This window comes from Xenopus laevis, chromosome 6L (assembly GCF_017654675.1).
Source record: "Xenopus laevis strain J_2021 chromosome 6L, Xenopus_laevis_v10.1, whole genome shotgun sequence".
NCBI lineage: Eukaryota > Metazoa > Chordata > Amphibia > Anura > Pipidae > Xenopus > Xenopus laevis.
Window position 1 is genome coordinate 9,821,115 of NC_054381.1, and position 25,237 is coordinate 9,846,351.

General features: G+C 40.4%; 1 protein-coding gene across 4 annotated transcripts in view; it reads right to left on the reverse strand.

The window, feature by feature from the left end:
- Positions 1-21,676, reverse strand: part of adcyap1r1.L (adenylate cyclase activating polypeptide 1 (pituitary) receptor type I L homeolog) — a 126,365-nt gene extending 104,689 nt beyond the window's left edge. For 2 of the 4 annotated variants that reach the window (XM_041565758.1, XM_041565757.1), the window contains exon 1: positions 21,058-21,668. The gene's annotated coding sequence lies outside the window, so the exon portion shown is untranslated. Of the gene's footprint in view, positions 1-21,057 lie in introns of all 4 variants that reach the window. The other 2 variants (XM_041565755.1, XM_041565756.1) reach the window with 2 other exon arrangements.
- Positions 21,677-25,237: the final 3,561 nt, after the last annotated feature.

Sequence of the window (25,237 nt, forward strand, 5' to 3'; positions counted from 1 at the left end):
AGCTCTCAATGTGTACTTCCTAAGAACAGATGAAGCAAAAATACATAATGTAATGATCTGTGAGGATTTAGTTTAATAGGAAAGCCTTTCTATTTCCCTATACTTAGAAGAAATCTATTCCTGACTGGTGCTAAAGGCGACAGAAGGACTGTCACTAGTACAGGCAATGCCTTTCACCCAGCTAATTACCTTGGTTCTACTATGGCCTGAAACAATTAATTTCCAACTTCTCACCAAGATGCCGGTGTTGGGTATCAACCGCCAGGGACCAAGAGTTCATTAGAGAAGTTGTAATGAATCTGTGAAGAGTTATAGGTTTTGCGCACACACACACATGTAATTTGATAATGTTCTGTACACCAGGCTGCTTTATTATGGCCTTTAGTTGGCCTAATTGTGTATTATGCCGTAAGTGCAGGTTTGAATATCTGATAGAATTTGTTACATGAATATATTAATGTAAATGCACGAACTGTAGGAAATGGCGTTTCTCTTAATTGCTTTATAATATGTAGTGCCGCCTAGGGAATGAGGGAAGAGGATCATAAAGCTTAGAGGTAATGATACTCTGAAGTATTAATATTGGGGTGATAAATAAAGCTCTATGAGGGGCTGTATTTAGGTCCCTTACTGCCCTGGAGGATTTCTTTTTTATTATAGGCACCTGTGATACTACTCCCTTATGGCAGAGACACACGCGAAGATTCGGTGAGATTTAGTCGACGAATCGTCTCTTCTTCGGGCGACTAATCTCCTTGAAAAGCCTACCCGCTGGCTATAATCTAAATCGCTGGCTATAATCTAAATTTCCGGCGGCATGGCACTCGGAGTCGCCTGGGGTTGCCCCACAAGGAAACTTTGGGCTACTTCGGAAAACTTTTTTTTTTTTTAATTTAAAAAATTAATTTATAGGCCACCCCCCAAAACCTGCCACCCTAGGCACAGGCCATCGGATGCCTTAATATAAATACGTCCCTATTTATGGCCCTACAGTAACAGGAAGCACTTTACATGGTAGAATCAAAGATATAGATGATGAACGTAATGTGATTACGAGTCAAATATAATGTATGCAATGCTTACGATTTTTTTTGGGTTGGATCACTTTAATAATCTCTAAACCAAGAGAAAAACAGGGTTGTTGGTATGTATGGGATCCATAGTTTTTTAAAAACCGCGGCGTGAACCGTGGTGGAAAAACGTATGTGTGTCCATAGCCTTAGGGTTTTGTATATATTTTTATTTTTCAGTAGTTTGGACCTCCACGCTACTAAAGAAACAATAGGATTACGTGGCCACCACCATGGAGTTATATTAGCGTAGTTACGTATCATCAAGTACAAGCTGTCACTTTTAATATTAGAGAGAAGAAGGAAATCAATTAAAAAATAAAATTGTTTGATAAATTACGTCACAAAGGAAAATAGCCTTTCCATATTTTGGAGCTTTCTAGAATAAACACAATATAAACACAAGATCTAGGGGGCTTATTTGCTAAACTGCTTCTTGCAAGCTATAACTGTAGAAATGACTAGCTGATGGTGGCACAGGCAGGAATTCAGAAGTGCAAAGGGCACATCATAATAAATATTATAGTTCGCATTGTATTCAGCTTGACAGGAGGGTGTAAAGTTAGTTTATAGAGCTGCCTTAAGGAGGTGTCTGGAACTGTAAATCAGTAATGGTTAAGGGGCCCCACATGCATGTGCTGGTGGCAAGTAAGCAACAAGCAGAGTTCCAACTGAATACACAAACAGCACATTCATATTATTATTATATCTAAGAGAATGCCCTGGTATAATAACTCCTGGAAACAAATTAGATGTTTGCTTTCAGTATTCTAACTTCAGCTGGCTAGTAAAAGCTAATTGATGATTGGTTGCTGCTCTTTATTAAGGTTTGAAGCATGGATGCCCAAAAGCAACCAGTAGACCATAGCAGTCAATTAGTTGAAAGTTCTGGGTACTTCCCATTATACCGATTTTAAGCAAAATATCTTGAATCTGTTCTTGGCCAAGCTTGCTTTTACAATATAGGCACTTGAGATCCCATGCCTGTCAGGGGCCTATCGGCTCCTAGCAGAGAAGTCCGGACCAAGGAGGAAAGTTAGAGGTTAATTCCAAGTTTGCAGCATCCAAACGGATCAGGCATAAGCGGAGTCAAGTTCTGGTAAGAATCCAATAGGCAGGCAGATCAGAGTCAGGGTCTTAGCAGAGGGCCAGGAATCAGCAATTTAGGAATTTAGGAACACCCATGAACACAAGTCAGCAATTACTATAATCGGCATTGATCCCGTGACCTCGGCGTCCTCTTATTTTAAATTTTCGCACCAAGCGTGTGATGTCATTGCGTCGGCATCAAAGCGTGGGTTATGGGCATCGCCATCTTGGATTTGACGCCACTGGAGACAGGAGCGATGCATCTAACATTGCTCTATAACAGTGGTCCCCTAGGTGCCTCTATGATAAATTATAAATAAGGGAAAAAAAATCTATCCAACTTGGTCCTGACTTCAACTGTGAATGCTCCTGGTCATACTGTGGGCTGTGGATGGTGGGCTCTCCCCAAAAAAACAATATGTGGTTTTTGAAGTTACAGTTTCCATGGTAACACTAAAGTAGAAAAAAAACCTGAGTGTATTATGGGATTTGTCATCCGTTATCATACAACAAACTACAAGCTAAGGTCAAAGCTATTTGAATAACAAAATGGTAGCAGAAAGGGCTGACAGCAGGAACATCCAAATGCCCCCCCCCCCATTAGCCTTTTTATCCTTATACATTTCAGCAGGAGGTACATAATCCCCAATGTTATTATTACACCATTACAATGACTACTGGTGTTTTCCAATAACGCAGTATGGATGTGATTGCATTGAAGGTAATAATAGTGCAATTGTCACCTTTAATAAAGAGCTGCTTGTAAATCATAAGGAGAAAACTATATCATGACTTCCCACACTGTATTTTTTCTCGGCTTATGTGCACACAGTCGGCAACGCATTCTAATAATGTTTTAGTCAAACCTCTCCTTAACGGCAAACAATAATACGAGGCACAATAGCATGTGATTGTCACTTCCCATTCTTCTGTTGCTCAAAATACCAAAGTACAAAAGCCATAGCTTTTTATATGTATCCCAATCGGATAGTGTTATGGCATGGGAAACACTACAAGAAAAAGCTTTCAAATAACTCTGATGAAGAGAGAAGCAGGTATTGAAATATCGACCACAATTGTGACATCATTGGATTGAGAACAATAATATCCTGGAAGTGTCAGTCAGTGTCCTTGTGTCACATGGTCATCTTGATGGTTACTCAGAGAAACCAAATCATGTAAATTTTGTGAAGTCAGCAATGGGGAAATTATCTTTTATTGACCTAAAAACCGTACATAAAGTGGTCACTGGAGAACACTATATTGCAGGAGGGTCTATACTTTACCCATGATGGATCTAGTGATCTAGATATTCCCATTAACATCAAGCCCTACCGCAGCATTGTCAGAGTTCTGTTAAAGTTCTATCACATCTATTTATGACTAAATACACATTGCTCTATATCTATAAAACACTAATTTCTCAAGTACATGAGGTATCTGCATCAGCAGAAGATAAGCAGTCTTATGTAGTTGTCTGTAGACAATCACCAGCTCAAGAACTACTGATCACTATCTGAAGATCTTTTGGACAGTTCAACTATAGTGTTTCCATGAGGTTACAAAAGAGGAATCGTAGAGGGAGGGTTTGACATCTTGCCCAGAACTAGGAACCTATAGGTTACTGAGTAGTCTACAATATCTCTGCTTTATAGGAGAAGACATCTACAGTGTAGGTTCTTCAGTCAATACTTTGTCATCCTTGAGTTTTCAGATAGGTTTAGTCTACTTCAACTGTTATTAACCTGGCCACAGCTTCTCTAATTTTCCGTATTGGCTTTGCTCTATAATCCCAAACTCCAAGCTCAGCCACTTCCCATTGTAGGTCAAGTTTTCTGAACTCCTATATTTTGATTCCTGAATCCTGTCTCATAGTCCTGTGCCTAGTATTGATCATCTGGGGTTGACCTCAGCCAGCTTTTTGTTGTTGATTATGCCTCCTGTGGTTGATTATCTAGTTCTGATACAGTCCATCAGCTACACTTTGCTCTGTCCATTACCAGCTCCTACCCTACTTTCACCCCAATGAGACTTTCTGGTTTCTCAGGCATTTTCAAGAACTGGCAACACCAAGGTAGCCGAAGGCAAGACCCTAGGTCAAAGTGCCTGTTATAGACAGAAGAGTATACCTTGACCTTAATTCAGTTACTCACCTGAAGTTTCGGATTGCCTTACATGAACGAGTAAAGCTAGGCCATTCAGGATTTAGCTAAATAAGGATAAATTAGGAAAGCCATACTCAAAAGCCTACAATTTTGTATCTTATTTTTTATTTCAATATGGCACAGAGTTCCTGCCATTTGTACAGATGTACGTACCCTGGGACTTAAAGGGTTCATTCTTCTCCCCTTAGTGTTGCAGCATTTGCACCTGTTCAATTCTGAATAGAAAACAGCCAAGACTAGTGCTTAGGAATCAAGTGAGAATGAGAACGTGGCTACTTTCCCTAACATACAATTTCCTGTTGACTATAATGGCAGCACGATTTTCAATGGCTTTTCTTCTTCTCCTCACTGTGCTTTTCCATTGAACAGAAAAAAAGAAAAAGCTTTCATTTTCCCTCAACTCTTTTAGCCCCCATTAATATCCCCTGGCCCTGCACTGCTTCTCATTAAATCTGATCAATAAGATGTTCCTGTAAAGAACATTCATCATTGTGATGGGCTCCTTATACTCGGCCTTTCATGGAGGTAAATAACAGAGAGTAACATTGAGTCATGCTGGTGAAACACAAAGCGCATGTACTGGATTACAGCAAAGCAACACAAATGCACTTGAATTCATAGTGTAGGTGTCTACAGAAAGCAATGTCTGAGGGACAAGCGTGAGTGATGCAGAGATAACCCATCCAATCCATATATGAGCCATACCTGGTGCTACATTGATCTGTGCTTGATATAGAGGCTTAATTTGGCATTATAAAGAGGTTGGCATCAGGACCGGATTTGTAGAAAGGCCCCCAAGGCCCGGGCCTAGGGCAGCAGGATTGTAGGGGCGACATGCTGCCCAACTGCAACCTCATTGGTTCAGAAACGCTGGGGATATGCAGGAGATAAAATCGTTTTTTAAATTTCCCATGTGCCAATTCCCATTGCTCCAGTCCCGATGAAGAAAATGTGCACAATAAAAGGGACTGGGGTAACAAACGTCAGAGGACCTGACTATGTAAATCCGGCCCTGGTTGGCATTATAGGAACATCTTCAATGCATTGGATTTGCATGTTTGTTGTACATTTGATGGCACTTAGTTGAGTTTCATCAACTGGAAATATCATACATTGTCAAGCAGTGGTTGAAGTTGACCAGTATTTAGGTAATATATTACAGGTATGGGATCTGTTAACCCGGAAACCCATTATCCAGAAAGCTTTGAATTACGGAATGGCCCCCATAGACTCCATTATAATGAAATAATCCAAAATTTTAAAAATGATTTCCTTTGTTTCTGTAATAATAAAACAGTAGCTTGTACTTGATCCCAACTAAGATATAATGAATCCTTATTGGAGGCAAATACAAGCTATTTGGTTTATTCAATGATTCAATGATTTTCTAGTAGACTTAAGGTATGAAGATCCAAATTACAGAAAGATCCATTATCCAGAAAACCCCAGGTCCCAAGCATTCTGGATAACATCTCCCATACATGTAATATCTCCCATCAGTAATATCTTATGATTCTTTATCATGCTCATTGCATCTGGATTGAGGCCTTTTGAGAGTGAACCATGTATTGATTCAATGATATGTCCAAGCTGGCCATAAATATACATGCCAGCCACATTGCTGAAGCTTTGACCTTTAATAAACAGCTTGGGATTTGGCTGATAGGATCCACAGGGCGCCTTCAGATGTCATTAGAATATTGGAGCATTCCTGCTCGTACATGGCAGAAACGTTATAAAGAATAGAGCTTTAACAGCAACATCTGCATGTGACCTCTTTCCCAGAATGTCTCAAATTTTGCAGAAAAAGGATCTCAATATTTCAGAGCACTAGTTAACTTGTCTTAATTTAGAAACAAATGGGTCCCAAAAGTGATTGGGCTCCAGAAGGCTCAATGCCACTTGAGACAGCCACTTATACCCCCTTTACCCTCTAGTTTATATCTGATTTGGAAAACTTCATTCAGGTTGTGTTGGTGTTTTGCTGGTGTCAATGGGGGTGTGGGTTCCGTTACCCACGACAATGCATGGGAGCCAAAAGTGTCTTTAGAGGGGGATTTATTAGGTGCAAGTCATGAGCAGGAGCTAATTGTAAATGGAGTCCATTGAGATATTCATTCCAGGGCTCCTTTGTTCTGAACACCCTGCAATTTGTACCTTATTCATAACAATATCACAACATTCATAGAGCTTGTTGACCTCCCTTTGCCCCATAGATTTCTATTGCATGCTACCTTCCTCCAAGGAGACTAGATAAGTGTGAACTTACATTTGTGAAACGACTTGCTCACCGTGCTGTCAAATAGTCCCCCAGGATCCCAACAGTCTCACACTAGTTATTACAGTACATGCATCAAATGTACTTCTCTACATAAACTTTAAAAACCCCTATATGCATCCACGTAGAAGAAGAAGTCATGTTAGTATCCTTCAGCCTCTGAAACATGAATGCCACGGTAAATTATGCATGATGAGAGAATCTGTGTTAACCCTCATGTCAGGCTGCATGTTAGTATGTTATCAGGTATTCAGCTTCTGCAGAATGTGTATACATTTCGGAAACCCTTCCCCACGCCCTGCGATATCAATATATTTAATTTAGACATTAGTCTCCACTGTCAGGGAATGAAAGATGTGAGTTCAGTTCCCTCGCTCCCTACTATTTATCATAAGACGCGCTTCATCGATGATGTATTTTAGAAGCACGGCCCCTGTGCAAACACGTGCATAGTACAAAGTGCAATTTTTAGATTCAAATACCCATGCTTTTTAACCCTCAATGGAGAATAATTTCCCCATAATTACAGTGTGATTGACAAGATGCATCCATTGCAATGCAACAACCAAATTAGTGTCTGTTTGGCAAGTCACTTGAAGGCTGCAATGGATGCATTTTCCCCAGGATATGTGTTAGAATGGCATTAGTATCAGTTGGTGCGAGTCAGTTGCAGCTACAAATGCAACTCGCTAAAGAAACCCTAGAATTACCGCCAACCTCAGGTAGCAGGGTTCCCTTGCATAAATGTGTGCACTTGCATATAATTCAGTGGAGATGGCTGAAAGGGAGTATAATAATAATTAGAAATTGTTTTTGTAAACAGGGCATCTCCATATCAAACATATTTGTGTTTGATTTTCTCACCCTAGCATTATTTTCCCTGCTAACTACTGCCCCTATATCAATTTTCTTTTGTAAAGGAACAGAAAAGACTCTTAAAATGACCCTTGGGTATCAGCGTTGGACTGGGACACCAGGGGCCCACCCAAAAATCTTAGACCAGGGGCCCACTCTCAGTACTATTATAATTCCTCTCCTCACGCAACCTCTATTCTGCTAGTCTCTTTTCTTTACATGCTATAATCTGTTATTCAGTCTATTTGGTCTCTTTGTTCTCATAGAAATAGGTAATGGCCATGAAATAGGCCAAATGTTTTGAAGCAGGAGGGCCCACTGTCACCTTGGCCCACCGGGAGTTTTCCTGGTATCCCTCTGGGCCAGTCCGACACTGTTGGGTATGTAGTACATGAGAAAATTCACCTTAGTCCAGCTACCCATGGTGCTTTGGTGTTAACCAATCAGCAGTTAGCAATGGCTAATTTTTAGCAATCTGGTTGCTTTGTATTTCTTTTATTCGACTAGAGTCTCCGTGTTACCTAGAAAAACCTTTGACTGGGTGTAAGTCTACCAACCCAACCCACTGTGGGAACACTCAACCATCTCCAGGGTGTTGGCAGTTCCAGGACTCCCCAACTTCAGTAGGCTCAGTTGAGCACCGTTCAGCAGGATGGACCCATTGACACCATATGGAAGTACAGGAAGGTGTTTGGGCGCAAGCATCTTAATAAATTGTATCAATATGTGCGTCCCGCTTTAGAGCACCCATTCATTCATCCTTATGATTTGTCTTTATTTCTTTGAGTTCTTTATTAAACTGCCCTTTTTTTGGAGACTTACCCCTCAAAATACTAATAATTAGTATGCCTCATTTTACCATAGTTTTCATGTACCACATATTTATGGCACATCCACCTAGCGTTACCCCTTTTCAGTTAAAAAATATGGGAGCCCTAGCTTTGCAACACCTGCAAGCGATGGGGTAATCTCAGTAAAGCTGGAATATGGGAGGAAATGTTGCTTTTTTTTGTTAAAACGTGGCAATTGTGTTTTATAACACCTTTCCCATGATATTTAGTAATAAATGGAATAAATCTAAGCTCAGCATTCTGTTAGAGGTCCCATGAATACCTTATGCGCATCTTATTGAACATCTGCAGTCAGAGGTTCCCCCCTTGCAGTCCAAGCAGATAGGGATGAAAGTGCTTGCGCAGGATAAACTGCGTTATGTAATAACAGCACTAAATGCTGACACGTAAATGTAGTGAAATTCATCTAATTGCATGCCTTCTTCAATTCTCCTATGTCTGCAAAGACCTCAAAGCAATTTAACTGTGAACAGAGTTTCGAAGAATTCAACTCACAAAGCTGACCAATCGTTTTAGGCTTTGCTGATTATCGTGAGTCAGGGACTCAAAGACGAAGCAAATGCTCGAGAAATAACTCAAGATCCAACCCAACTGATCATCAACACCCTGCAATGGCATTTAGGACTCGCTGGTGCTCATTACTTAACAAATGAATGCAGTAGTGAAGAGGCAGCCATTTAGCATTAATGAATATTAAACAGTATTTTCAATTATTCATGTAACACAAACATGTTATGTCATTCCATACATTAGTCTGAAACTGATACAACCTAAAACAAGAGGTGGGGCGGGAATTGATTATCGTATCATAGGGCAGTGTGGCTCAAACTTCTAATTACTGATTTCGCCCTCCATTAATAATTTAATAATTTGCTTATAAGCATATTGACTATGCATTATATGAATAATATGTTTAGAAATATGCAATACATAAAGTTTATGTGTATATACATGTAAGGGTAACCACATCACCCCCTTATTATTTTTCCTTAATTCCCCTCTTTTTTTTTTTGTACCCCTGAAAATCGAAAATAAAGAAATTTTAAAAAAATTCTATTTTAGTGCAAAAGAAGAGGAGATTGGCACTTTGTATAGGCTTAGAAAAGAAGTGGCAATGCTATTACCTTATATGAGGACCAAGCAATCCCTCCAATAGGAGGTTCACCTTACCCAAATGTAGAATCTAGGCAACTGGACATTTAGGGGGTTATTTACTAAAATCCGAATTGCTCTTATTTTTTAAACAAAAAAAAAAAAAACACTACCAAGCTCCCATACTTGATTTTAACTTGTTTATTATTTAAAAAAAGCACACACTGCGATAACGTCCAATTAGGATAGGGACCTCTGCCATTGACTTACACACAACAAGGAGGATTAAAGATGGCTTTAATAAATCTCAAAAAAAAACAAAACATTCTAGTTTTGCCCCAAAAAGCCCGACCACAGTTTAGTACATAACCCTCTTAGAGTTTTTTGTTTTTTTAAAATGTCCAGTTGCCTTTGATTGTTTGTCATGACCTGGATAAATGAGAATCTTCGTAGAATTACCAAACTGGTGTAGTAGAAGAGTAGCCACTATTCTCGTCTTGACTCACTTGACTCCTGCCAATAGGTGGCTAGCCTTACCATAGTGACGAACACAACTTTCCCTTGTTTGTTACAATTTATACAGGAGCAGTGACCAGCTTCATTTTGTAGCTCCCACCCTTTTCAGCTATAGTAAGGTGATCGCAGTGGTGGCCAATAGTGATGGGCGAATTTGTCCCATTTCGTTTCACTGAAAAATTCTCAATTTTCCAGCAAAATTCGCTAAATGGTGAAAAAATTGCAAAATGCAAATTTTGCGTTTTGACGCAAGCAGCTTTTCTGATGCGCGTCCAAAATTTTTTCATGCTGGCGAATTTTCACAGGTGAAATTTGTATTGTATTCTCCAGCGGCAAAATGCAGAAATTCGCAGCGTATCCGTGCCTGGTCGAATTTATTCGTCCATTACTACTGCCCAATTAAATGGCATCCACGTTTGGGATTTTTAACCTTGAAAGCAAGTAAGTTGCAGGTAAAACGTAGTCCTTATGTAAAATGTATAACGAACTAATAGAATTCTTAAGGAATCAGATGCAAATTAAGCGTAGGACTGGCCAGACCAGGGATGACTGTGACGTAGTTGGCCAGCTTAAATATATTGCAATATATGGACAAACAATCCCTGCTTTGTTTAAAGGGTAAGGCATGTTTAGTAGCTGTATGCACAAAATGTCTCAATGTCCTTAATATATTGGTAATGGGTTTTGTATTTGGCTAGTCTGACCAGCCTATCACATAGTTGGAGCCATCAACTCGCTTGGACCGTGCCAATGGGAGGCTGTCTTTACCAATTTTGTATTAAAAGCTTTATGTTAGGCTTTACAAAGAAGAGGAAACAATATGACTTAGGAGGAACTAGCAACCCACTCAAACCTCACCAATAGGAGTCTGGCTTTACCACTTTGCTATGCAACAAAAGGAATTATTTTAGTCTTTACAAATAAGTGTCAGCACTCCTGCCACATAGCAGTAGTAAACAGCTCATTAGAACCACGGAATTAGGTGGCTGGCTTGACCAGTTTGGTACAGAATAAAATGACAATGACACTTATTATAGGCTTTACAAAGAAGTGTAAATGCTACACCCACATAGGAGAAGTTAGCAACCGACTCAAGTCTCACCAATAGGTGGCTGCCATGACTGTCTGAGAGTCCTTACAGAACACAGAACATTAAGGCTTAGGGAACATCTAGCAATTTAAGGTGTCTGGCATGGAGCAACAATTTGAAACACTACCATGCCATATCCAGTTGACTCCTCCCTCCCTGATTCTAATATGGTACTTCCCAACCTGTAGTCAACCTACCCTGAAGTCCTCTTCTCCTTTATGACCTGAACGAGACCCAGCTCCCCTGTGATGACCCATATACAGGTGGGAACCGCCATAGCCTAGGGGTCAGCACTCCCCAACACCCCAATAATTGTATATGGGAATTATGTGATTCCTACGCAACAGAGACAATATCAGATTTGCGTGAGCCTTCACAGCAATGGGGTCTATTTTGATCCTTCCTGATGCATGTTTTGACCATGCATTGGGCAAAATTACAGCACATGCCCAGTGCATATATACTCCAAGTAGAGCTGTCACCATGCCACTTGCTTAGAAGGTAAGTTATTCTGGGCAGTATCTAGGGTAGATTTCAGGGAGGCAATGTAATTGCAAAAGAAACGTTTCAATAGAGTTGGAAGCCAGGGGCAAAAACTGATCATATGTGTCGTGAATTTCAATTATAGGATGCGGCTGAAGAAAGCAAAGTGAAATGAGTGACAGAAGATAATTGGAAAGGAGAGCTGGAGGACACGGTGGAAACCACGGTGGGAGTCTACGAGCGAGCAAGAAGATTCAGACATTTGTATGATAGTGGCACTGTTTAGAATGTTTGTGTGGGCATTTAGTTACACTAGAAATTTAGATGGTAAAACAGCCATTGTGTTTAAGTGAAAGGGGGGAAAAGAGTCTTTCAGTTGCCTATTAGGAGGCTTGTCATGCTTTAGCCGAAGAAATCTTGACCAAAAAAAGGGCAGACATTGTCTTATAGCTGGAAACTCTCGTTTCTTAGGGTTTTGTTGGACTGTCGAGGAAGAAAAGAGTCCAATTATTTAGACAATGACAGCAAACACACAAAGCCTCGAGCAATGCGAGAATAGGACCACTGTATCAGAGCAACAATAGAAGAAAATCCTAGATGTGAGGATAATTAGCTAACGGAATGCTGATTTCACATGAAAAAGATAAAGTTATCAAGGAACTGAGAGGGAAATGTATTAGTGGATGGAGAGCAGATAAAGCCACCAAGAAGAAATTAAGAGTAAAACTATATCTGCAGTACTGGGTTCATTTGTTGTATACAAATGTGTTGCATTCTTTAGACTGTCCGAAATGCTCTAGTGCCAGTCTGTTGTTGCTATGATTGTTGGTACAAGACACAGTGCAAACACAGAAGGTACTGGGTTCCCATTGTGTGTTGTGTGAAATATTGTGCTGTCAAGGTAAATGGCCTGCCCATGTGAGGGTACTGTAAGGGGCACAAAGTGCTGTGTTTTTTTACCCAGAATGCAACATTTATTCACACAATTCCAGCTCAACACATATTGGTATATTGAAGCTTGCCGTTGTATTTGCAAATATGTGTGTGCTTCTGCACATGATTTAGAAGGGGAGATCGGATGGGCGTACTTTCACCAACTGCAAGAAGTAGCTTCGGACACTGCTAACTATAATGAATGATATTACGGTTGTACAGGACCAACGGGACACCAGGAAAAACCCTGTTGGCCCTGGCAATCATGGACCCGTCAACCCAGACCCAATCCCCACCTGCCATCCGTTGTCCCTCCCCTGCAAAAGTAAGAATAAATAAGGTGCATGCGGGAGGTAAGGGATGGAAGGGGATTGTGGTGGGTGAGTGGGCAGGCGCCCCAGGCGGGGTGTGGGGGCCCCTGGAGTAGCAGCCCTCGAACAATCCAGACCGATGCTGAATGGTATCAATTCCGCAATGATTACATCCATTTACGCACAGTCACAACTTTGGCTAAGGTCATAAATGAGCCATTTAGTCCGCATTGTGGGTAAAAAGAGTGCCAATTTGTGTCCAAAAATTGCAATTTGCACATTGCACTGCCTTTATAAATGAGGCTTTTTGCTCTCTGCATGCGTCTGTCCCGGGAAATTTGAAGAAAGAAGAAGCAGGAAGAGGATCGCTCTGTGGTTCTCACTGGGGTTTCAGGTAAGTAAATACAATCACTTGGGGATGCCTAATATTTGGCACCCCCAACTTTCCTTCTCCTTTAAAACAAAGTCAACCTAACTCCCATCCATGAATTTATTTATCAAAAAATCAACTCGAAAAAGTCTGTGCAGGTAAAGTATTGTGCAACAATTCGAATCGTACAACTTTTTAGGGCTGTCGCCTCGAAAACCTCAACTTTTTCGGTTTTATCGTACAAAAACCAGAGCAGATCACAATGTCAAGCAACATCTTCAAATTGTCAATCTGCCATTGACTTCTACATGACCTTGACGGGTTTTAGTTGAGAGTATTTTTGGCTTCAGATTTTTAGCAGCTTCAGGGTATAATAAATCTCTAAAAATGTGAGGGTTTATTTTCCTCCAAAAAATTTAGTTTTCCCCTTAAAAAAACCAAAAATCGAGGCTTCATATATAGACCCCATAGTCTTGCACGTTTTACTTAATGTATCTCACATTACTAGCAATATATCCACTTACTCTGTCCTGCACCTTTTCATATTTCATACCCTGCATATTATATCCTTGGTTTCCCATTTGTTCTGGACATTGTATGAATTCCATCCCACACACTTCCGCCGATATAGCCACTAATTCTTATTCTTATACTCTGCACCTTCTCACTCTTCTCTTCTTGCATTCTAATCAAAGCCACGCATGTTTACCATCCTATCCTGCATAGGGAAATGGATCTTCTGTATATTGACCAGGCCTAGATTTCTGGGAAGGGCACTAAGGCCTTGGCCTAGGATGGCAAAAATTTGGGGGCAAGCATGTTGTCTGCTGTCTGCCTGTGTGCTCAGGGCTGGATTTCAACCCAAAGTGCCCCTAGACCACTCGCACCCAATCGCTTGCATCCTGGTCCCCCACTTCTCAAACTCTACCACCCACTCACGCTGCTGCCATTTTCCTCCTGTTCACACCCCTACTGCCTCATCTATCCCCACCACTGGTGCCAATCTCCAGTTCTGGGGACTGGGTGGGCAGGTTTACATGTGGCCATTGGGCAGCATGCCACCCCCACATCTTTGCCACCTAAGGTCTGGGCTTTTGTGACCTGCCCACAAATCTGGGCCTTTGTGCACTGGGGACTGGGTGGGAGATTTTGGTAGCCTCTTAAATCTCCCACCTGCCCAACTCATTGGAGCCAATGAGGTCTAGAGGTGGCTGGCTCGGTTGGTGGTTACAGTGGTAGCAAGGAGGAAGGAGGTGTAATGAGGGGGGAGCAGCCTGCTGGTGGCAAGACGAAGGTCTCTTAGGTGAGGGCTTCACCAATTTTAAATCCAGTCCTGATATTGACTGACTTACAAGTGTGTATCCTAATTGACAAATGCTCTGCCCATGCATACCCAAGAGAAACAAAAATATAACAACATAACAATCTTCTAAAAAAGTTCTCTTAATGACAAAATAAGACTGAATTCCATTTTAGACTTTTCAGAACAATGTCAGTAGGCCAGCCTGAAGCCATAACATGTGCTTTACAATCAAAAATAGGTTCCAAATCTGAACCAACTTGACGCAAATGTTAAAATCTCCTGGAGAAGAAACGTGGCCATTAGGAAGAACTAAAACAAAGCCACCCTCTGCCATGATGTTGATGCTCATCCTTTTGCTTTAGTTTCAGACCTGTCTGGTGCCAATGAATTGGAGGTGACCCCCCTGAAACAAGACACACATCTGCTAAATGAGCAGATTGATGAAAATTCATCCTTGGCCAAATGATATCTGTGAGAAATCAATAGACCAATAGTGAGAAACTGAATACAAATTAATAACGGGTTTCATGGTTTTGCATTTATTTCATGGAACATTTTGCTAAAATTGTCTCCGTTTTATAACTATGAAACATTGTATTTAAAGCAGTGTTTTCGTGTTCCCTGGTAAAATCAATATGGTTCTGACTTAGGTGTAATATATTACAGACCACAAACCCATAGTTACCCCCGTGCTGTGACCAACTGCTTTCATCCCATGGGGAAGTAGAAATTATTGGCTGGAAATAGATTGGCCAACCATTGGAGCGAGCGTGGACACTTTAACAATTCCATCCTCCGGCTGTTTAATTGAGTGGCAATAAAACACAACAGATCTATATCCGCAGAATAAATAACGAGGATCCATTGGGAATGACTGAGCAGTGTTTCGGCAGGTTCAGCTGGTGCAGAAGGGAATCAACAATCTTCATCGTTGTGATGAAGAGCAACTAAAAAGCTTTGTTATGTTTGACTTTTACCTAACAATTATTTGATTTAGACATTACAGTATTGAACTGGGATAACCTTGACCCTGGTGTTGGTCAACCAAGACATTCAATGAGGAAGGTTATTGGCAGTGAAATTTTAAGGAACCAGGGGAAAATATCTAATTTTTTTCAGTGGGAAAAAAAACCCTCAAATTTTTCTTGATTTATTATTAGGGATGCACCGAATCCAGGATTCAGATCGGGATTCGGCCAGGATTTTTCAGGAAGATTCGGATGCGGACGAATCCTTCTGCCCAGCCGAACCGAATCCAAATCCTAATTTGCATATGCAAATTAGGGGCTGGGAGGGAAAACACGTGACTTTTTGTCAGAAAACAAGGAAGTAAAAAATGTTGTCCCCTTCCCACACCTAATTTGCATATGCAAATTAGAGGTTGGATTCGGTTCGGTATTCGGCCGAATCTTTAGCAAAGGATTCGGGGGTTCGGCCGAATCCAAAATAGTGGATTCGGTGCATCCCTATTTATTATACCTAGAGGCTGCTAAAAGTCCGAATCAAAAATACTCCATCTCCAAGCTGTCAGGGTCCTGTAGAAGTCAATGGAAAAGGTCCCATTTCAAATTTGAAGATATCATGGTCTGCACTGAGTTTTGGCCAAAAATCAGACAAATTTGGGGGTTTTGAGCGATTTCACTAAAAATTTCATAGTTTTGGGCATACAACCCTAAAAATGCCAGGGGTTTTCACAAAAACCCCGAATTTTTCAAGTTTTTTTGAGAGCCGATTTTATCTATTTTTTTCAATGATAAATAAGGTCAAATCGTGGATTCCAGTCTGGTTGGACTTTATTTACTTAAGAAATTAGAAAAAATTGGACTTCGATTAAAATAACACCTAAGTGGTTGACGGTGGACCTCTTTCGCCCATTTAAGAAAGTAGCTATGGTTACCATGATTACCATGATGAGTGCCAGAGCCTTGACAGTTTTATAGTACAAGTATGGGATCTGTTCCAGAATGCTGGGGTTTTCCAGATAAGGGATCTTTCTGTAATTTAGATCTCCATACCCTGTCTACTAAAAAAATCATGAAAAACATTAAATAAACCCAATAGGCTGGTTTTGCTTCCTATAGGGATTAATTATATTTTAGTTGGGATCAAGTACAAGGTACAGGTATAAGATCCATTATCTGGAAACACATTATCCAGATGTCTCCCATAGACTCAATTTTATCCAAATAATCCAAATTTTTAAAAATGATTTCCCTTTTTCTCTGTAATAATAAAACAGTAGCTTGTACTTGATCCCAACTAAGATATAATTAATCCTTATTGGAAGCAGAAACAGCCTATTGGGTTTATTTAATGTTTACATGATTTTCTAGTAGACTTAAGGTATGAAGATCCAAATCATGGAAAGATGAGCTATCCGGAAAACCCCAGGTCCCAAGCATTCTGGATTACAGGTCCCATACCTGTACTGTGTTATTATTAAAGCAAAAAAGGAAATCCTTTTTAAAAATGTTAATAAATTGATTAAAATTGTGTCTACGGGAGATGGCCTTCTTTTAATTTGGCGCTTTCTGGATAATGGTTTCCAGATAATGGATCCCACACCTGTATTCATTACAGACTGGACTCTATGTACGCAATGTGGAATAGAAATAATAATGTGTAGGTATATTACTGATATTGTGTGTGATGGAGGGGGTATGCAAGCTCCATAGTGATGTTACTATGGGATCTAAAGGAAACATAATGATGCTGAACATTGGCATGACTCCACAGCAGAAAGAGAGGAGCCAAAGGCAATTGCCATGGTGCAGACATAAAGCAGAGAGGAGACAAGAATCCACTTGCCCCATCCGTTTATATACACGGCCCGAGCGCTTATACACAACTGGGATCTCCATGGTTTATAAAAAGACTAAACAGTCGAACCCTGATCATAAGAAACATTTACATTGACTGCAAATATTACAGCAAAACAATGTCATGAAATATTATGGCGTTTGTTTCGGTTGTAACATCTAAACGCCACAGTTACGAGATGAAAAAGATATACAAAAATATGTATATATATATATATATATATATATATATATATATATATATATAGGCATGAGACCTGTTATACAGAATGGTAAGAACCTGGGGTTTTCTGGATAAGGGATCTTTCTGTAATTTGGATCTTCATACCTTAAGTCTACTAGAAAATCATATAAACATTAAATAAACCCAATAGGCTGGTTTTGCTTCCAATAAGGATTAATTATATCTTAGTTGGGATCAAGTACAAGTTACTGTTTTATTATGACACAGAAAAAGGAAATCATTTTAAACATTTGGATTATTTGAATAAAACGGAGTCTATGGGAGACGGGCATTCCATAATTCTGAGCTTTCTGGATAACGTGTACAGAGTGTGGGTGTATGTGTGTTCAGTACAGGTATGAGACCTTTTATCCAGAATGCTCAGGACCTGTGGTTTTTCAGATAAGGGGTCTTTCTGTAATTTGGATTTCCATGCATTAAATCTGCTTAAAATAAATTTGAACTCCAATAGGATTTTTTTTGCCTCTAATAAGGATTCATTATCTATTTCTTGGGATCAAGTACAAGCTACTGTTTTATTATTACAGAGAAAAGGGAAATCAATTTTAAAAATCGGATTTATTTAAAGGACCAGTAACATCAAAAAACAGTAACATCAAAAAAATGTTTTTAAAAAAACCTTTGTATACTACAAAAAAAAAACACCAACACATATTAAACATTAAAATTGCAAAGTATTTATTTAGAAATAACTTGCGCTCCTCTTCAGAAAAGGCGACAGTGCGATGATTCTCAATTTCTCCTCCCTGGCTATCTCCGATAAGGAGGGCAGTGAGGAGGAATCGAGCGCCGCACGATGGATCACCCAATCGCCTTTTCTGAAGAGAAGCGCAAGCGGAGATTCGGTAAGTTATTTCTAAATAAAGAACTTGCGATTTAAAGTTTAATATGTGTTGGTGGTTTTTTTTTCGTCGTATACAAACAAATTTCTTTTTAAAACAATTTTGATGAGCAGGGCCGTAACTAGGGCATGTGCCTCAGAGGGTAACAGGAGGGTGCACAATTGGAGGAGCGATTGGCTGGAGAGAAGAGAACTGTGTGACAGTAGCTTGTACTTGATCCCAACTAAGACATAATTAATACTTATTGGAGGCAAAACCAGCCTATTAGGTTTATTGACTAGATTTATATGATTTTCTAGTAGACTTAAAGGAGAACCAAACCCTTGCTAATAAAAACCCCTATCCCCTACCCTACATAGACCCCCTCCCTGCTCCCCCCCAGCCTAGGTGGTACCTTTGGTAAATGCCCCTTACTTTTTATTTACCCCTCGGTGCAGATTCAGGGCATCAGAGTTCACCGGCACCATCTTCTTCTCTTCGGTAATCTTCGGGGCTTCTCCCGGTGCTTCGGCAATTTCCGAGACTTTCACGCACATGCGCAGTTTTTTCGAAACAGAAGATTGGTCCAACTGCGCATGCACCGTTACGCCGCTTTATTCCCGAAGATTACCGAAAAGAAGAAGATGGCGCCGGTGAACTCCGCTGCCCTGAATCTGCACCGAGGGGTAAGTAAAGAGTTAGGGGCATTTACAAAAGGTACCACCTAGGCTGGGGGGGAGCAGGAAGGGGGGTCTATGTAGAGTAGGGGGGTAGTGTTTTTTAATTAAGGGTTTGGTTTTCTTTTAAGGCATGAAGATCCAAATCACGGAAATATGCTTTATCCGGAAAACCCCAGGTCTCCAGCATTCTGGATTACAGGTCCCCATACCTGTATCAAATTATTCCCCATTCTCATCCCAGTGGAGAATCTTTCCTTCAACTCAGCTGTAGTGATGGGCGCATAAATTCGTCAGACGCGAATTCGCACCGAATTTTAGCATTTTGCCGAATTCCAGCTAATAAATTCACCGCAACTAAAGAATCTGCTGCGTCAAAAAAATTTGGGCAGACTTCAGAATAGTCGCGCATAAAAATTGTGGCGTGTCAAAATTACGCCCATTGACTTTAATGCATTTGGACAAAATAAGCACCCGTATAAAAATTGTCACGGTCGTCGAAATTGAGGCGTATCAAAATAATTTTGACGCCTATTGACTTCAATGCGTTTCGCTAATTTTTCAATGTTTCGGCAAAGCGAAATGGGACAAATTCGCCCATCACTAATCAGCTCCTGCTCCTCTGTACCACTATAAACAAAGCTCCCAACCACACTGATAGAGCCAATAGTCCTTTAAAGGGAAATAAATCCTTAGTCTGTTTTAATCCCAGATTACCATAAATTTACTGATACAATGTCACAGAGCAATGGCTGCATTCCCTGACCCATCCTTACATGGATCATGCCGAAGCCAAGGTCATGGATATAATAAAATGCAGAAATGAATCAAATGCTGCATTCCCTGATGGAATTTAGGCACAATCAGCACCTTACTCATATGGACTAAACACAATACACAGAATAGAATCGTATTTACTGCACTTCCCCAGCAGAATCCCCCATGTGTACAAAGTAGTGTGACATTGCAGTGGTGCCCATAGAAGCGCCTTCTTTTATACATTAATCTCAGCAAAGCCTCAACAACCAGTGAAAACTTTTAAAAATATTAAAATAATTTCATTTATAAATGTCTTAAATAATTCCCTTTTCCATATATATAAATATATGTGTACATTGCCCAAAACCTAGCATGGGGTGAGTCTGGCACCACTGTTTATACCATATATTGAAACCCAATATTTACCAAATTTTTGTTACAATTAAAATGATCCCGTATATACTGAAAGAATGTATATACAGTATATATATATATATATATATATATATATATATATATATATATGTGTATATATATATATATATATATATATATATACATGAAAATTAGAATATTTGTATATTCCTTTTAAATCTGTTTCTTGATTGATACGGTGAAACACATCCCATTTAAAGGGTCATATAAATGTTTAATTCTTTTATTAAATGTCACTTGATTTTTTTTTTTTTAAATTAGAATTTAACCGTTTTTTTGTGATTAGATATTAAAATAATAGCTGTCGATTCTTTGCGTCTTTTAAATGGCAAATGAGATACTTAGCCTGCCTGTTTTTATTCACCAGCCATATTACATTAGCCCATACGTGATCCCCATCAACAATCCTGCTACTACAGTGAGACAATTGCAGTGGAATACTGAGTGGCAATTTAACCCTTTCTCCCACCCCCAGACTGGGGCGGCTGCTGCTTCCAGGGAGATGCAGACTGAACCATTATTCAAAGTCTTTTTTTTTTCTTTTTATCTGTAGAACAATTGGAGGTTTAAAGGAAAGGGATAAGGGATGCCACTGCATTCAATGGGGGGTTGCTTAAAATTCATCCCATGCTGGAGCCGGTGCACAAATTCAATAGGCATCTTACTACGACTGATCAAACACATGTTGTTACCGTGGGATAAATGCAAATATGCACGGGCACGGACACATGTCTGATGCGGATTCTGCATGCCACCGCAGTGTAAACAAGGCACCCTGCACGATTCGGAGAGCATTAAGGTGATGGCACGGCAATGGGCGCCCAAGCTATTCTGTGCATTAGGCTAAACCTGCAGCAATTTTGCACGTTGATCCTGGACGCAGGCACTCGACTTACCGAATGCAGCTACAGCATCTCTCCGAAGCGGCTCAGTTCCAAAGTTTTGGTCCTGGGGGCACCACTAGAGAAAAGGCTGCTGGTGACATGGGACAAAAAACACCTTGGTGGCCACAATCCCTTATTGACAACGAGAGAGGAGCAGATAAAAACAAAAAGCTCATGCCATGAAGGAATCCCCTTGCACAGGAGCAATGATGATCCCCCTGCTCTTCACACAAGTGGGCAATGCAGCAGCAGCCGGTCCTCAGGGAGACATGGAGCAGCGGGCGGGAGCTGATAGTGTGTGTGAATTGAGGCTTTGCTCACAGGGAATAGCTGGTCCTTTTTCTATTTCACTATACAGAAGCGAAGGGGAAAGCTGACAGGTCCTGGTGACAACACAAGACCACCCTTCATTACGGCAAAGCAATGGATTTTAGCCAATCGCCTCCACTCAGCCCTCCTAAGGAATATTCCCCCCACTCCACTCGGCCAATTAGGGCAGCAATGGGCTTGGATTATTTAAATCAGCCTCTTAAATCAAACTCAGTCATTCAGCTACAACTCCAGAGAGAGAGAGAGAGAGAGAGAGAGGAACCTGCATCCCCCCCCAATCACACACACCAGCTGAATTGCTGTGCTGCCTGTGCTCATGTGCTGGGGCTGATGGGTGCAGTGTATTTTTTTATTGCTAGTATTTCCTATTCTGCACCGGCTTTGGGTTCTGCTGCTACTTTTTGCTCCAACAGCCGCGGAGCTAATGAGTCAGAGGAAAGTAGAACATTTTTTTAATTTAAAAAGGAATTAATATACTTTTGCTGAATGAAAGGGAATCTCCAGCCAAACACAAATGTATTTCCAAGCAACTTTCCTGAATGGAGCCTATCTTTCTGTTCTCTGCTTCTGACTCTTGACTCTTGGCTTCTGCTACACTCATTCGGGAGTCAGAACCAGCAGAGCAAAGAAAAGAAGCAGCCAGCAAGAGGCTGCTTTCGGTAACAATAACATTTCCACTTAATATTTAAATGGTTTAATATTTTAAATAAATGTATATTGGCAACAGGAGAGCAAGAGGGTGACAGTGGGTCAGCCTGGGTATTCCATGTACTAAGCACAATTCAGCAAGAACAGTCCCCTAAGTTTGCTCATAGTCTGTACAGAGAGATACCATAAAACTATAACAGCATAGGTATTCCCTGTACTAAGCACAATTCAGCAGGAACAGGCCCCTAAGTTTGCTCATAGTCTGTACAGAGAGGTCCCATAAAACTATGACAGCATAGGTATTCCCCTGTACTACGCACAATTCAGCAGGAACAATCCCCTAAGTTTGCTCATAGTCTGTACAGAGAGATCCCATAAAACTATGGCAGCATAGGTATTCCTCTGTACTAAGCACAATTCAGCAGGAACAGTCCCCTAAGTTTGCTCATAGTCTGTACAGAGAGGTCCCATAAAACTATGACAGCATAGGTATTCCCCTGTACTACGCACAATTCAGCAGGAACAATCCCCTAAATTTGCTCATAGTCTGTACAGAGAGATCCCATAAAACTATGGCAGCATAGGTATTCCCTGTACTAAGCACAATTCAGCAAGAACAGACCCTAAGTTTGCTCATAGTCTGTACAGAGAGATCCCATAAAACTATGGCAGCATAGGTATTCCCCTGTACTAAGCACAATTCAGCAGGAACAGTCCCTAAGTTTGCTCATAGTCTGTACAGAGAGATCCCATAAAACTATGACAGCATAGGTATTACCCTGTGCTAAGCACAATTTAGCAGGAACAGCCCCTAGGTTTGCTCAGACTCTATACAGAGAGATCCCATAAAACTATGGCAGCATAGGTATTCCCTGTACTAAGCACAATTCTGCAGGAACAGCCCCCTAAGTTTGCTCAGAATCTATACAGAATCCTACATTTCCTGTAGCCTTTTCCCAGTTAACTCACAGCCAGACACTATAGGCTTGACTCTCATTAGTCGGGATCGTGGGATTTTACAGTAGAAGACATTCAAAGATTACAACATGGTTTGCCTACATTTAAAAACTGGAGATTTCCTCATAATTAAACTATAGGAGAAAGTGTCATTGGTTGTTTACAAGCCAGCGATCAAAGGGAGGGGTGCTTTGGTGATAAGGGACAGGAAAGATCATACACAGGAAGTAAACAGTCAGTTACAGGATAGAAAAACATATAAACATATAAAATGTGCCAATAACAATACATTTGTAGCCTTACTAAATGTAAAGTTAAAGGAGTTGTTTGACCTCGGAATCAACTTATAGTATGATGTAGAGAGACAATTTGCAATTGGTTCTCATTTTTTATTATTTGTGGTTTTTGAGTTATTTAGCTTTTTATTCAGCAGCTCTCCAGTTTGCAATTTCAGCACTCTGGTTGCTAGGGTCCTAATTACCCTAGCAACCATGCACTGATTTGAATAAGAGACTGGAATATGAATAGGAGAGGCCTGAATAGAAGGATCAGTAATAAAAAGTAACAATAACAATATATTTGTAGCCTTACAGAGCATTTGTTTTTAGATAGGGTCAGTGACCCCCATTTGAAAGCTGAAAAGTGTCAGAAGAAGAAGGCTAATAATAAAAAAAACTATACAAAAAGAAAAAAGGCCAATTCAAAAGTTGCTTAGAATTAGCCATTCTATAACTAAAAGTGAACTTAAAGGTGAACCATCCCTACGGCGTGACGTGGGTGGAGCCGAGTTGCACTTAGATCAGTTCCAAAAAAAGTTGTTTCTCTGCAGGACGTCATACAACACAGGCAGAATGGCTTTATAAAGAAATATTTATTAATATAAAATATAACTTAAAGGGATACTGTCATGGGCAAAAAAAATTTTTTTCAAAATGAATCAGTTAATAGTGCTGCTCCAGCAGAATTCTGCACGGAAATCCATTTCTCAAAAGAACAAACAGATTTTTTTATATTCAATTTTGAAATCTGACATGGGGCTAGATATATTGTCAGTTTCCCAGCTGCCCCAAGTCATGTGACTTGTGCTCTGATAAACTTCAGTCACTATTTACTGCTGTACTGCAAGTTGGAGTGATATCAGAACCTCCCTTCCCCCCCCCAGCAGCCAAACAAAAGAACAATGGGAAGGTAAACAGATAACAGCTCCCTAACACAAGATAACAGCTGCCTGGTAGATCTAAGAACAACACTCAATAGTAAAATCCAGGTTCCACTGAGACACATTCAGTTACATTGAGAAGGAAAAACAGCAGCCTGCCAGAAAGCATTTCTCTCCTAGTGCAGGCACAAGTCACATGACTGGGGGCAGCGGGGAAATTGACAAAATGTCTAGCCCCATGTCAGATTTCAAAATTGAATATAAAAAAATCTGTTTGCTCTTTTGAGAAATGGATTTCAGTGCAGAATTCTGCTGGAGTAGCGCTATTAACTGATGCGTTTTGAAAAAAACATGTTTGATGACAGGATCCCTTTAATGTTTATCCTGTTGCATCGATCTGATTGGATGTTGGGATAGAAGGGCTTCATTGAGACCCACAGACACATATGCGGATTTAAAGGTTCCATTGGCAGTCACATATCCACATCACTACAAATTAATACTCAGCCCCTCTTTACATTTCATATCTGGCTACAATTTCTCTCTAAAGACATAATGAGAGGCAGGGTGATTGTAGCTGGGGGCAAGGGGGGGCACATCGTTGGCCGCTCAGTGTAGGGAATTTTGACGTGAGTAATTAATGTCCTGCCCTCTGACAGAAAGACAATAGTAAACTCTTTTGCCCATTAAGGGCAGTCATCAGCCCAGGTGGCTGCAGTCTGGAATCTATTAAATGTTTATATTATGCAATTTTAAATGAGAAGGAAAGCTACAGAGGCATTTTATTGCCAATAAATTAGCCACAATAGTTCAAGCTAGAATGCTATATTTATTCTGTAGAATATTTTACTATACCTGAGTAAAAATCTCTAAAGGCTCTCTGTTTGTTTAGGATAGCAGCTGCAGTATTAGCTTGTTGTGACATCACTTCCTGCCTAAGTCTCTCCCTGCTCACTTACAGCTCTGGGCTCAGATTACAGCAGAGATGGGGAGGAGCAAACTGAGCATGCTCAAGCCCAAGCCCTGGAGGTTTAAGCTGAAAACAGGAAGTCTGATACAGAAGCCCATGAGTACACAATAGAAGGAAAGAAATTCAGT